The sequence below is a fragment of the Lissotriton helveticus genome, chromosome 3_1 (assembly GCF_964261635.1).
Source record: "Lissotriton helveticus chromosome 3_1, aLisHel1.1, whole genome shotgun sequence".
NCBI classification, from domain to species: Eukaryota; Metazoa; Chordata; class Amphibia; order Caudata; family Salamandridae; genus Lissotriton; species Lissotriton helveticus.
The window spans coordinates 88,620,253-88,635,441 of NC_136061.1; the positions used below are offsets into that span (position 1 = coordinate 88,620,253).

At 43.6% G+C, this 15,189-nt stretch overlaps 1 long non-coding RNA gene across 1 annotated transcript in view; it reads left to right on the forward strand.

Annotated features, from left to right (window-relative positions):
- The window catches only part of LOC144824422 (uncharacterized), a 58,154-nt gene extending 50,373 nt beyond the window's left edge, over positions 1 to 7,781 (forward strand). Inside the window, exon 3 of the long non-coding RNA XR_013608941.1 lies at positions 5,792 to 7,781. This is a non-coding gene — a long non-coding RNA (uncharacterized LOC144824422). The remainder of the gene's footprint in view (positions 1 to 5,791) is intronic.
- Positions 7,782 to 15,189: the final 7,408 nt, after the last annotated feature.

Sequence of the window (15,189 nt, forward strand, 5' to 3'; positions counted from 1 at the left end):
AAAGAAAACATACTTCTCCTTGTTACGCCTCTTTTGGGAAGTTATAGCATTTTGAGGTTTAAAAGTCATTTTAAATCTGGGAATCCACCAAAATCAATGGGGGATTAATAGGAACGTCCATGCTCCACCCATTGAACACCCATAAAGCAGAGTAACGCAAGGCAGCGATTTGCGCTACCTTGTATTACTTTGGATTTTCTTATCTACTACTGTCTCCCACCTCTTATGAACCTCCACAGAAAAAAACACATTTGGGGCTATTCACAAAGTAAACTTACAAATGTAATCTACTCTTCCACTTTTGAGTAACTTTACCACTTTTGGCTATTCACACAATTCAAGAGTAAAGTAAAGTAAATTAAAAGTGTAAATTACATGTATCCACACCTTGAAAAAAGGGATGGAGCCACATTTACGACTGTAAGTTACTATTGACAAAAAGAAATAGTAGTAAGTCCAGCACCACACATGAACAATCAATGATACTGCAAACCCTCCCTTAAAAAAATGGAGTTTGGTACCTAAAATAAAACCCATAAGAAATAATGTTGAATTCAATTCAATTCTTTATAATAGTTACAAATATAAAAAATATAATTTGATGTTAAAAGAAATTCGAAATGAAACATATTTATTATTTAATTATAGATTATGTTAACAACCTTTATTGAGTTTATAAATTAAAGTAAACTAATTTACTATCAAAGTTGTATTAAATTACTTTTAATTAATTCTATACATCACTTTTAAAAATTAGTAGTGAGCAAAAAAAAGTTTTTTAATGTTAGTTGGAAATGTATTTTTTAATTTAACTTTGGGAAATCATTTTTTAATTTACTGTTATGTATTTAAATTAATTAAATGTATAATTCAAATCAAGTTAATGATGCTGTAGCCTATTTCTTTATTTTGCTCTACATTTAAAATAAACTAGCAGCCCGTCCCGACGTTGTCCGGGAGCAATTAGGCTTCAGGGCCCCCACCCGGCACCACGTTGTCCGTGGGTCCCCCGGAGCCTTCCTCCATATATTGCAGTATTATACCTCTATGTTTACTTTGTACGCTTTTGTAACCTGCACACGTCACTTTTTCCTCCTGTAATGCAGTATTATACCTCTGTTTACTTTGTACGCTTTTGTAACCTGCACACGTCACGCCTATGTCCATCTGCACACCCTGACGATTACAACGTTGTATCGGGTGTGTGGATTGGTGCTGTGGTTCCCGAGTTTACCCGCCTCAAAGGTTCAAAGTTCTTGCTTTATAATAGTAGTATAGATATATAAAATTAATTTACATTAATATGTAGCATAAAATATTTTTACTGTTTATTACAAAGTTTGAAAAAATGTATAATGCTTCATATACTTTATTATAGAGAGTTCTCCACCCTGACTGTGGAATCTCGCTTTGGTAAAATACAGAGGCAGTGAAAGCAGTGGAGAGAAAAACATCTATTTAACTCAAAAAATAATTGGTCAAAATATTTTTCTGTAAAATAATAAAAATTAACGTTAATAGTTGATTGCGTTCCAAAATGTAAGTCTTTTTTTCATAGCAGCCCATATTCCAATAAGAAACTGGTGCTGTCTTAAAAAAGATAAAAAGATTTGTTTTTACAGAGTCAGGCATTGGTCCTCTCTATACCTATCTCCCGCCCAGGCCTCCACCCCGATTTACGAAGGAGGAATCCATGACGCACCATTCCCGTTAGTCATGTAGTTACCTCCACAAATTAGGAACCTGTACCTGATCAATGGCTTGCATCCGGAAACCATTGATACATTGGATGTGCATTTGCAACGGCAAACCATTGCTAATACTACACCGACTCACAGTTTAGAAGGAACATCATGTCCATAGTCTTTCCAAATTGCAACTTGGTATGGATTAGTACATAAGAATAAGGGACTTTGAGGTCTCAACCTCTGCGATTTTTTGGATTATCCCTTAGTATATCTTGTGCTTTATTGCTTGAATTACACCATGTCCCTTCCACCAGCCGTCTTGAAAATGATCACCTGTCTATTACTTCTTGTGAAAGAGACTTTCTGGTTGCAAGTATGCACAAAGACCTCACTATATTATGTAATTGTTTTTTATACTACATTATAATCAGATCTCCTTCTTAAGACAGTAACAGTAGTTAAAATTGCGTGGGAAGAGGCAGATATATTTGTGCTTTCTTGTAAAAAAGGCTTGCGGTGCAGTAAATACAAATTCTGCTGTAAATGTCATCTAAAGGACCTAAAGTATACATTTTTAAGGGACGAATAGTTCAGCTGGAGAGCGGATTTCTCTCATATTGTTTAAACAGTAATTTGTCATGGCACCTGTGGTATAGATTAATAACAACAATTATACCGGAGGGTCTAACACAGAAAGTACGCACAATGTATCCAAAAAGGGGTAACCTGAGACAACCTAGACATGTGTGTATCCAGCTAGGGTCATCCCCACAGTGGTCAGGAAAGGATGCCCATCAGTCACCACACGGAACTGCCCTTCATCATTTGGAATTCCCACAAGACCGCCATCGGAATAGCCCTTCAACTGTCACAGGCGGGGGTCCAGATGATAAAAGGAGCTCCACCGCCGATCAGTTGGGTCTACCTATGGTCTTGCTACTCAAATTGTGAGGATCCTAGCACACATATCAAAAATTGGGGGACTGATGTTGCAGTGCTCAAAATGTGTGAAAAATAAAAATAAAAAACTAGGTGATTCTAAAATAGGATGAGGGGGTACTAATAACTTTATTCTGGTGTTACCCACTCTTCCAAAGTTAAAAAGTAGTCAGTAACAGCCGCTATATTATGGACTGCCTGGATGTTTTATATGGTCGACATGTTTCAGCAATAATTGACCAGTTTGTCATTGCTTTCTTCAGGACCGTATCTACTGATAGCTACTGCAAAACTAGTGATGATGAAAACAAAGGAATGTGCTCAAAATCAAAAACAGATACAGAGATCACCTGATAAGACTAGGTGTTCATATCATTCTTCTTCCCTCCTTTCAAGTGATACTGAAAAAAAGGAAAAAGGAGAAATGTGAAGGTTGAACCCACAGTGTCCTTAAGGGTAACATGGTGTACAACATTATGACCATAGTTATGATTAAATAGTAGGTATCATCAAAGTATACCAATGGCACTGATCACTGAGTGCGCGTGTACTAACACTGGGTCTTATCTAGTAAATACCAATGTGAGAAAGATTAAACCAGATGACCGTACTTGTAAGAGGTAAGGACCTCACCCCACCTGGCCACGGCTCAGGAAAAGGGGAGCACCGCTCTAAAAAATAGAAGGAGAAGAGTGCACAACTTTTTGTTAACTCTGCTCTAACTATCAAGTACTTGTACAATCCAGATCAGCACACATAAAGCCAAAAATCACCCATTCCCAACTCGTGCTTAACATATTCTGGGTTGGCTGTTAATGGTGAAAATCAAATACTTTCCCATATAGAGGAGAAAAAACGGCTTGCAAAAACGAGGGCTCCTCGTTTCAATAGTATTCAAAATGACCAACACCTCGTCTGAAGTATGCAAACTAGCATTGAAGTGCATTAAAATAATCATAATCAGTTCCGAAGGACCCTTCCCCTTACCTCTCCGTCGGTACTCCTGGAATCGGCGTCTGAGCCGATCGGGGAGGTGCCGGTGGGTAGAGGAGTTCAAGATTATATCGTGTCACGTAAATGGTCAGAAACTAATCACGTGGTGTATGGCCAACTATACGAAGACAAACGGTCTCTGATTGGCCAAAGGAGACTCGTCAACAGCCAATCACGGTACCGTATTAGCTCAAAGCCTATGTAGACTCGCCGTCATTTTTTGTGAAAAACCCGATCTTTATTTAAAGACTTTGTTACCACTGATTCACAGAGATGTGTTGAAAGCTTTAAGTTGAAAGGACAAGTCCATGTTGGTGTTTAAGAAGACCATATTGATGTTCAGGAAAACAGGTTAAGTGACTTTGCTAGTAAAGTAAATAAAGATAGTAGAACCCAGATGTTTAAACAGTGGTATGTAAAACGTAAGAGGGATATCTTAAGTCAAATACTGCTAGCTACATGATGTAAAAAGCTTCTGCGATACAGTTAAGTCACTGCCACGAGATTGGCAGGTACTATGATAGATATTAAAAGAGAATCTAGGAAATAGATGAACATGAGAGATGGCCCACCCCTCGATACAGGGATTTTAGTAAGGTCTAGCAGTACTATAATCAGCCCTGTACTTTTAAATGGACTTGGCTGTTACCAATAATTACAGTGGTTGTACAGGAGCACTGTCACGTATAATTAAAGGGACGACCAGGGTATATCGTCATTTAGACCCACCCGGTTAGTGCCCATCTTGAAAACCCATTTCTGCTCTTTTAGTAGAAGGAACTTCGACACATCTGTAACATGCGCAGGAATGTGCGGCTGTTCAATCACTGTCCACTGAAACGCAGTCGATGGACGGCGCGCTTCAAGAAAGTGATTAGTCAGTTTCGTTGCTTGAATCTTACACCTGATTGTGCTTTTATGCTCAGAGATTCTGACTCTGATTTTCCGAGTTGTCATCCCTATGTATTTCAACCCACAGGGACAGGTGATGAGATAAACAAGATTAGCGCTGTTACAATTCGTGAATTTGGACTGAATCCACAGTCTGGAAGTACCAACATCGATTTCAGTGGTTTTCCTCGTTTGTGGGCAAGCTTGACAGCTACCACAGGGATGATGACCCGTGACTGGGGGAAGATCCCAGAGAGAGCCTAGGGCCCTAGGTCTCTCTTCACGTGGTCGTGTGTAAATTAATCGATCCCTGAGGTTAGGTCCCCTTTTATATGAAAACAAGGGACTCTGAATAGAAAAGTTGTCCGAATTGAGGATAGACCAATGTCTCTTAACCACTTTCTGTATGGTGTTGGAATAAGTCCCAAAAGTGGTCACGAAAGGTTTTGGGGCTCCAGGGGGGTGATTTTAGGGTTCAGGGTGGTAATGGGTTTTGGGGTGTCAGGGGTCATTTTAGGGTTCAGGGTGGGTATGGGTTTTGGGGTGCCAGGGGTAATTTAAGGGTTCAGGGCGGGTATGGGCTTTGGGGCTCCAGGGGGGTGATTTTAGAGTTCAGGGTGGTAATGGGTTTTGGGGTGCCAGGGGGTAATTTTAGGGTGTGGGGTGAGTATGGGTTTTGGGGTGCCAGGGGGGGATAATTTTAGGGATCAGGATGGGTATGGGTTTTGGGGTGCCGGGGGTAATTTTAGAGTTCAGGGCGGGTATGGGTTTTAAGGTGTGAGGGGGCATTAACCGATCCTGATTATCTGCCATTTTAGCTCCGCCCCATTGATTAACATTAGCCACGCCCCTTCTTTTGCCATGTTAGCCCCCCCCGAAATGAAGACCTAGTTGCGCCCCTGTCTCAGGGTACCCCTTTTTGGAAACATTGTGCGTGCTTTCTGTGTTAGACCCTCCGGTATAACTGTTGTTATTAATCTCTAGGGAACATATTGGAGCTAGGTCTTTAAAATTCCCTTTGGTCCTAATTATCTGTTTGTGCTTGTACCTGTGGTATAGACCCAGTGACGTCACCTCAACTCTGAAAAAGTATTAAAGTAGAATAGTGCTTTTCTATTGATGGCAAGTCGTGATGTCACATTGATGTATGCTAATTTGGAGCGAGTTTTAATACATTTATTGCAGGTTTCCATGTATGATAAGGCTGTAACTGTGAGAGTACTTCCTGACTGACCTTACGCCCAACCCCTGTCCTTTTTGTCTCCTTCTCACCCCTGCAGGTCCCTCCCTGGAAGAAGATGGCTGTGAAGAACATGGCGTCCTGTGTCTTTCTCCTATTGTTCCTAGTCGCCATCTTAGGTTTTAACCCCGCGTCCTCACAGTCTTGGGAAGCGTTTAGAAACAAGCACATTGACGACTCGGTTCAAGAAGGAGACAACAATTACTGCACCGATGAAATACTAAATCGAGGTATCAAGGGAAAACGTGGACGCTGTAAACCACGAAACACCTTCATCCACAAACGGGAGGACATTATCGAAGGTCTGTGCACTGACATACCTGAAAGACGAACCATCTGGGGCAACAATCCGTGCAATCTCACGGACTGCTTCCTTCATCGTGGCACATCTCAAGACAGGTGGCCTAAATGCAACTATAGGGCCTACAACTACCCCAGACGTATCAGAATTACATGCGACAATGGTTTCCCTGTGCACTTTGGGGGTATCGGGAATCCCAAACTCTGAAATTGCAGCCACATCAGGAGTAAAGTGCCGCTATTGCAATTAGCTTTATTTGTGCACCCGAGTTAAACAGAGCTCTGTATATAGTAGAATCAGGGACCTCATGTACAAAAGAGGTTTTGCGTCACAGCCACAGGGTTGCATCGGTAAAGTAGCATTTTATGATGAGCAAAACGCCCTTTGCAAGTCAGAATATTAGCTCTGATTCTCAAAAGGGTTTTACATCCTAATATGAGTCACACATAGGAAGGGGCTTGGGATACGGTGTCCCCACACCTACTTGGAAGTCACAGTTGTATGTATCAGTGCTTTGTGACGGCAGCTGCTGTTACAAACCATTGATCAGACACCGTTGTGGGAGAGCCTCCCCATCTGTCCTTGTGGGAGAGTCACCTCAGCTGTCCCTGTGAGAGAGTCTCCCAAACTGTCTCTGTGGGAGAGCCTCCCCAGCTGTCCTTGTGGGAGAGCCTGCCCAGCTGTCCTTGTGGGAGAGTCACCTCAGCTGTCCTTGTGGGAGAGTCACCTCAGCTGTCCTTGTGGGGGAGTCACCTCAGCTGTCCCTGTGAGAGAGTCTCCCAAACTGTCTCTGTGGGAGAGCCTCCCCAGCTGTCCTTGTGGGAGAGGTATCTCAGCTGTCCTTGTGGGAGAGCCTGCCCAGCTGTCCTTGTGGGAGAGCCTCCCCAGCTGTCCTTGTGGGAGAGCCTCCCCAGCTGTCCTTGTGGGAGAGCCTTCCCAGCTGCACTTGTGGGAATGTCTCCCCTTGGGAGTTGTGGTTAACAGCCTCTGGGATAGGGCATGATTTGTGGACCTTGAAGCCTGTGCTCTAAACAACATTGGGGCTCATTACGATGTTGGGTGGACTCACATCTACACACCACTGTAGCAGTCTGGAACTGCCCGACCTCAGCATTTGGATGAGACCGCCCTATGTGCAGTTGGAAATATCTATTTTATAATGGCAGCTTGTGCGGTGGGCAGAAAAGGCCAGCAGCACAAGCTGCCATTGTGAAATAGCCACACGGTGCAGCGATGTTCCAGGCCCCATATCAGAGGGCCAGGGAGAAAGGGGCCCTGCTAGGGGCCACCAAAGTAATTTTGACTCTGAACGAATGTGGGAACACCTATAGCTTAGTTGACCTTTCAGGGCAGGGCTAGTCGAGGCTTAGCAGCTTATTTCCAGAAGAACTATTCCTATTCTTTGTCCGCAAGTAAAATTATAGTATTCCGACTTAGGTCCCGAACTCTGAGCTGACTGAGCTTCAAGAAGGAGAAGCTAATCAACAGATTTCACAGCATCCCAGTGCATTCTGGGAATGTGTGGTTCTCTCAGTCATCAGCAGGTCCACAGATGCCACTCCTACCTGGGGGTTGTGCTCTAGCTGACAGCCTTAGCTATGGACACTTCCCTCACCTATTGGTATAGGTGGACACCTCCCTTACCGTTCAAGGCCTGGAATACGCTTTATAATTCACTTTGTAATTTACATTTCTGAATCGATGCTCTGCTTGCAATAAACATCTGTCTGAAGATGTATTTGTCTTTTACGATGTACAGTAAGTTTCCAAGAATGCTAATGCACCTTACTCTTCTGAGTTATTGTAAGATGCAGATGTTTGTGGATGGGCTCAATGGCAAACGCTTAAAGCTGAAGGGTTAAATGCCAATATCTTCATTTTTTTCCCTCAAATTAAATCAGATATTCCAGCATCTAGAACTCAGTGTTCAGCAAGTTCCACGAAGTAAACGCTGGAATAATTGTGACCTGGTGGTCTGTGATGTGCTTTATGTGTTATTTTGTCATTGTGAATCTTACAAATCTATTTACTTACAGACCTCATGGGTGTTGGGGCACAGCTTAGGAGGTGGGACATTACATAGAAAAAATATATTTAGAAAATAGGGCACGTGACATTAAGGGCTGGGAGTGCAAAAGGGTCAACAGAGTCTTAACACATGATGGCGAGTTATACACACATATAGCAACACACTTAAATAGCCAGAAAGAACCTGAAACTCATTTTAAAAAACTAGTGCATATGAAAAACAGGAAGAGAGATAAGATGAAAGGCATGGTGTGCGGTGTCATCCTTCAGGAAGTGAATGCAGGGGCACAGGAAAATGCCTTCACGCACAACGACAATTTATACACGCCTAGGAATGCACTATAATAGCCAGAAATAGTCTGGTGCACATTTGAACAGGGAGGAACACAAAGATCCATAAGGCAGCTGTGATGTGTGTGGCAAGTCCGGATACATTAGCAATACTTATCTTTCTAGGCAGGGTCTGAGTTCTTTGTACAAAGAAGGAGATTTCCTGATAGAGGTAGTGAGTTCCATATTTTGGGGCTACTCCTGAGAAGCTTTATGTTGGTCCTTTTCTTTTTTTAGAGTCATGGAAGTTTCTAAGTACGGATAACTCTTGTTCTTTGATTCTTGGTTGCCTCAAGAGATTTAGCCTGACGCGTTTATGTGACCTGCTTTGCATGTTTATATTCACCTTTTAATTGACGTTTAGGCTCTAGAAGGTGCTATATAAGGTCAGCAAGGATTGGAGATTTCCTTCAAGTCTGAGAACAGATGAGACGGTGCTTATAAATAAACAGGGTAAGCTGTTGGACAATTGCACCTCGTATAGGCCCATAACATTGTTAAATATCGAGACCAACATTCTGGTAAGTGTTCTCACAAACCCATAATATATTGATGAAAAATAAACTGATTGACCTGGGACAATAAGGATTTATGACATACTGATCAATTTAACACAACCTTCAATGTCTGTTTAACGCCTCTCCATGATACCTACACTACAAAAACCAGATGTGTTGTTGGCACTAAATGTAGAAAAGGGACTTGAATCACTGGAGTGGGCTTTCTGCACTCTCTCCTCACAGGAACTGAACTTGACTTGAAATGTAGGTCTTGGTTGTCCCTTTATACTTAGCCAATAGCCAGAGTGTGGGTGATTGGTGCATTGTTGGAACCCTTTTTCCAGGCAGGAGCATGAGAGAGGGGTGCCTACTCTCACCACTGTCAATGTTTTCGTGCTAGAGCCACTGGCGAACTGGGTCGGAGTGATGCCCAGATCAGGGGGCTGAGGTGGGATCCGTATTGGGGAGACCTCTTCTTCTTTTATACAGACCACCCTCTTCTACGTGGCTGACTCTGAACATTCTGTACCCAGAATCCTACACATGATAAATACATTCAGGGAATTCTCAGGGTGTTGATGAATTGACAACACTCAAGTTTGGTGCCACTGATGGAATATGACCACCGAGGGAATGGGAGTGCCCGCTGAGATTTACTTTGGAGGAGTTCAGATATTTGGGAGTCTACACTACTAAATATAAAGCAGATGTGTTTCACTGCAGAGGGCTCCTGATCACCCTGCTTGGGAGGGCTGCAATATGCAAAATTATCACTTTGCAGAAATTTACATATAAACTCTCAAACACTCGCTACTCAATCCCGACACTTTCTTTTTTTTTATGTATTTTTTTATTTCCAGGAAGCAGTCATTTATTCTATTCTTTAACAAACACAAATCCGAAGAAAAAAAACAAAAAAGGAGCGTAACACAATCATTCAGAAGGACGTAATATCCAAATACATTTCATAATTTAGATACGCTAAAAAAAAACATATGAAAGAAAAAATAATGAAATACATAAATTAAGCCCCAGACTACCCGACCGAATGTTCAAGAATCCTAGTTTAACTACTGTTCATCAGGGGCCCCCAGACTAGCCAACCCCTTTCCTTCGCTCTCCTGCCCTTGCATTTATACTATGTCATCTCCAAATTAAATACATGAAAATGTCTAGCATACCGCGCCTGATATGTCGGAGGGTCTTCATCCTTCCACTTGGAAGCAATCATTATACGAAAGATGTCTGTCACCATAAAACAAAGATAAACTTGGGTCACTTTCTTTCAATGTGGGAGATGAAGGAACAAGGACCTTACTGTGGGATGGAAACCCGCCTTAAATAGTGATGGTTACCCTCTGCAGAAGTCCGAATGAAGAGGGAGTTGCTCTCCTTCATCTAAAAATATACGATTGGGCTGCCCACTGATTGTAGTTAATGATTGAGTGTTCAGTGACAACAGCACCATCGGTTCCAGCAGACAGGAGAGCCATGGAACTCAATGGGTAGCCATAGGCACTATATGGTAGGGTGACCGTGACAATTGGACCGATCCAGCCCTCGACAATGATAAAGGGGTGGGATGCAGCTATCCACGGAATGGTGTGGGGGTCTCATCAGATACAGCTCTCTGGGATACTATTCTGCTATTCTGCTGACAGATTGAGGCAATCTTGAGGGCTTTAAATATTAAGACGTCCTCGGCTTCTACAAATTTGAAGATGTTTTTAGATCTGAGGGTATTAAGCCTCAAACAAGAATTCAAGCTGAATGAGACCAAAAGGTATAAATATTTGCAAGATAAAAACTGCACTGACCAAGAGTAATGATATGCTCCAATATGTACGTGATGAATCACCAACAGAATACAGACTGATGCCGGATCCTGTTCAGAGACCTGCTATTTCACAGGTATGTTGCTCTTTCATCAATAATCCTCTAATGCTCAAGGCTCCATCTGAAAGCCATATGAGAGCACGATCTCTGGGTGATGGAAGAGGCCGATTGGGGGAGGCTTGCAGACGTTTCCTGAGGTTGCAATAAGGGCTGATCCAGTTGATGAAATTGCAAATAATCCACAAGGTTCCTACTCCTCAAGATGAATAAAATAGATAATAAAAAACAACTTAGGGGGTGTGGTATGGAGGGCCGGTTTATGAACAAGCTAAGGGTGTTGCCTACGATTTCACTTTTTCTGGAGAGGGGTGGCCAGTTGGATCAAACTGGAGACGGGCGTTAACATTGAGTTGCGGGCTGCACTGTTCCCATGAGGCACAGGGTCAAGACTGAGGGCTAAATGCATGCGACGTTCAATCATACAACCAGGTGGGTGGCTTTTATGTGGTTTGCATTGCATGGGTTTCAGGTACCATTAATTATTTCCAGTTATATGTACTCACCTTCTGCAGCACATTCATTTGAGAGTGGAACCTCCGTCCTGAGTGCATAACCTCCACAGACGTAACTATGTTATTTGTAAGCCCCTTTGTGAATTGCAAAAAGTAGTAAACCCAGACATTAGCTCTAAGTTTACCTTTGGGAATTGGGGACACATATTTCAGCCAGCCTGACCCTCAGCATCTCATTTACTTGCTCCACCATGACAGAAGCCTCTGCCTGATGATTACAATGCAGACACTGCTCCACCTATAAAGACACGCAAAGCATTTTGAGGACTTCATTATTAAATTGAGCCCCTTGGTCTTGCTCAAGAAAAACCGGTAATCCAAACCTCTGTATGAGTTTACGCACCACCAGTTTAACCACAATGAGACTGTCATTTCTCTTTGTTGTGGCCGGCTTCCACCCATTGAGAGAAAATACACACTAGAACCAGAACATATTTGAACCTGCTACACTCAGACATCCTGACATAATTTAAATTCATTCTATTAATGGTTCCTCCTGATCTTCCTACATGACTCATGATTACTAAAGCCCTCCTTCCCACATTCATCTGCTGGCACCAAACACAACAATGGCACAAATTCTCAGCCATGACTCTAAAATGTGGGGTGAAACAATTCTGTTTAAATAACTTAATCCCTGCGCCTCTCCCTGCATGTATGAGACCATGAAAGTGTGTTGTCATCGGAGACAACAAACTGTCAGGCAACACAGGTCTTCCATTTGCTGAAACCCAAATTTCAGTATAATTCTTGGTACAACCTGCTCGGATCCCACTCTCCTGTTCCATTTGTAGCACCTCCTTTTGCAACCTCTTAACCTCTTCCCATGTGTCAGCAAAAGACAGCAACATGCTGAGATTTGTTTCCTCCTCAGGTTCATTTGCGCAATCCCCGTTAAATGCACATGCAACATTAGCACAGTACTGGGTGGCTTCATTGGCATGCCGGTTTCCTGAGGTCACCAAATCATTGCTGCTTCTGTGAGCATTGCATTTAACCATGGCAACTTCCTAGTGCGTCTAGCAACACCTCTTACAATCTCATTCCATATTCCCCATTTATAATAGAGGGTTCATATGCAGTCATAAATCCTCCTTGTGACCACCATTATCCAAAATCATGGATGACACTAAAGCCATATTAACATTAAAATAGTCACTCACAATTGGTCTGAAACATACCAAGCTCTAGTAAGAGCAAACAATTCTGCTACTTGAGCAGAAGTAACACCGTAGAGCCAGGAAGCTACCACTACACCTTGAACTGTACAGACACTGTAAGCTGCTCTCAAATCTCCCCCATGAAGCACCCACAAACATTACATAATCCGGCTCATCAAAGGGTTCATCATTAATATCAGGTCGTGACTTGGTGCACGATCCTGTGACATCTAGGCCATCAGGTTCAACGTCCTACCCTCCCATTTAATTTTCAAGCAAAGGTAACAATGTATTTTCAGCAGCAAGAATTGTCTGCTCATATAGGTTAAGCCTATTGCTTGTCAGATGCTGAGTTTTCGTTCTGGTAGTAATATTTCTACGAAGTGTGGGATCATCACTGTAAGAGGATAGTCTATAGCTATGTGCTCACTCCTCCTGATGCTGACACCTGCGGCTGCTACTGATTTGATTCAAAAAGGGGGTGGTAATGGACAGAGTATCTGAATTAAGCAGAACACTCCTACCCAGTCAAAAGATCAGGGCTTGATCCATCACCGTTTTTTAGCTCACTGCACCATCCCAGTTCAGAACCTGGCTACATGCAAATTAGTCTGACCCTGGCCCAGTGCATCATGGGAACAGGGCAGACCAAACTACCAAGCCAATTCTTTACTGGAAAGGAAACAAGCTTCCGGGGACCGGTTTCTGGCATTACAGCCGTCTTCGGCCCGGCTTGCTTGAATCCTGATGGTGCAGTGAGCAAGGGACTCACATCTGAGCATACCCTTCCACACTTGTGGTGGCCAAAACGATTCAAAAAGGGGGTGGTGATGGACAGAGTATCTGAATTAAGCAGAACACTCCTACCCAGTCAAAAGATCAGGGCTTGATCCATCACCGTTTTTTAGCTCACTGCACCATCCCAGTTCAGAACCTGGCTACATGCAAATTAGTCTGACCCTGGCCCAGTGCATCATGGGAACAGGGCAGACCAAACTACCAAGCCAATTATTTACTGGAAAGGAAACAAGCTTCCGGGGACCGGTTTCTGGCATTACAGCCGTCTTCGGCCCGGCTTGCTTGAATCCTGATGGTGCAGTGAGCAAGGGACTCACATCTGAGCATACCCTTCCACACTTGTGGTGGCCAAAACGATTCAAAAAGGGGGTGGTGATGGACAGAGTATCTGAATTAAGCAGAACACTCCTACCCAGTCAAAAGATCAGGGCTTGATCCATCACCGTTTTTTAGCTCACTGCACCATCCCAGTTCAGAACCTGGCTACATGCAAATTAGTCTGACCCTGGCCCAGTGCATCATGGGAACAGGGCAGACCAAACTACCAAGCCAATTCTTTACTGGAAAGGAAACAAGCTTCCGGGGACCGGTTTCTGGCGTTACAGCCGTCTTCGGCCCGGCTTGCTTGAATCCTGATGGTGCAGTGAGCAAGGGACTCACATCTGAGCATACCCTTCCACACTTGTGGTGGCCAAAACGATTCAAAAAGGGGGTGGTGATGGACAGAGTATCTGAATTAAGCAGAACACTCCTACCCAGTCAAAAGATCAGGGCTTGATCCATCACCGTTTTTTAGCTCACTGCACCATCCCAGTTCAGAACCTGGCTACATGCAAATTAGTCTGACCCTGGCCCAGTGCATCATGGGAACAGGGCAGACCAAACTACCAAGCCAATTCTTTACTGGAAAGGAAACAAGCTTCCGGGGACCGGTTTCTGGCATTATAGCCGTCTTCGGCCCGGCTTGCTTGAGTCCTGATGGTGCAGTGAGCAAGGGACTCACATCTGAGCATACCCTTCCACACTTGTGGTGGCCAAAACGATTCAAAAAGGGGGTGGTGATGGACAGAGTATCTGAATTAAGCAGAACACTCCTACCCAGTCAAAAGATCAGGGCTTGATCCATCACCGTTTTTTAGCTCACTGCACCATCCCAGTTCAGAACCTGGCTACATGCAAATTAGTCTGACCCTGGCCCAGTGCATCATGGGAACAGGGCAGACCAAACTACCAAGCCAATTCTTTACTGGAAAGGAAACAAGCTTCCGGGGACCGGTTTCTGGCATTATAGCCGTCTTCGGCCCGGCTTGCTTGAGTCCTGATGGTGCAGTGAGCAAGGGACTCACATCTGAGCATACCCTTCCACACTTGTGGTGGCCAAAACGATTCAAAAAGGGGGTGGTGATGGACAGAGTATCTGAATTAAGCAGAACACTCCTACCCAGTCAAAAGATCAGGGCTTGATCCATCACCGTTTTTTAGCTCACTGCACCATCCCAGTTCAGAACCTGGCTACATGCCAATTAGTCTGACCCTGGCCCAGTGCATCATGGGAACAGGGCAGACCAAACTACCAAGCCAATTCTTTACTGGAAAGGAAACAAGCTTCCGGGGACCGGTTTCTGGCATTACAGCCGTCTTCGGCCCGGCTTGCTTGCATCCTGATGGTGCAGTGAGCAAGGGACTCACATCTGAGCATACCCTTCCACACTTGTGGTGGCCAAAACGATTCAAAAAGGGGGTGGTGAGCTAAATAACGGTGATGGATCAAGCCCTGATCTTTGGACTGGGTAAGAGTGGTCTGCTTAATTCAGACACTCTGTTCATCACCACCCCCTTTTCTGAATCATTTTGTCCACCATAAGCGTGGAAGGGTATACTCAGACATGAGTCCCTTGCTCACTGCTCCATCA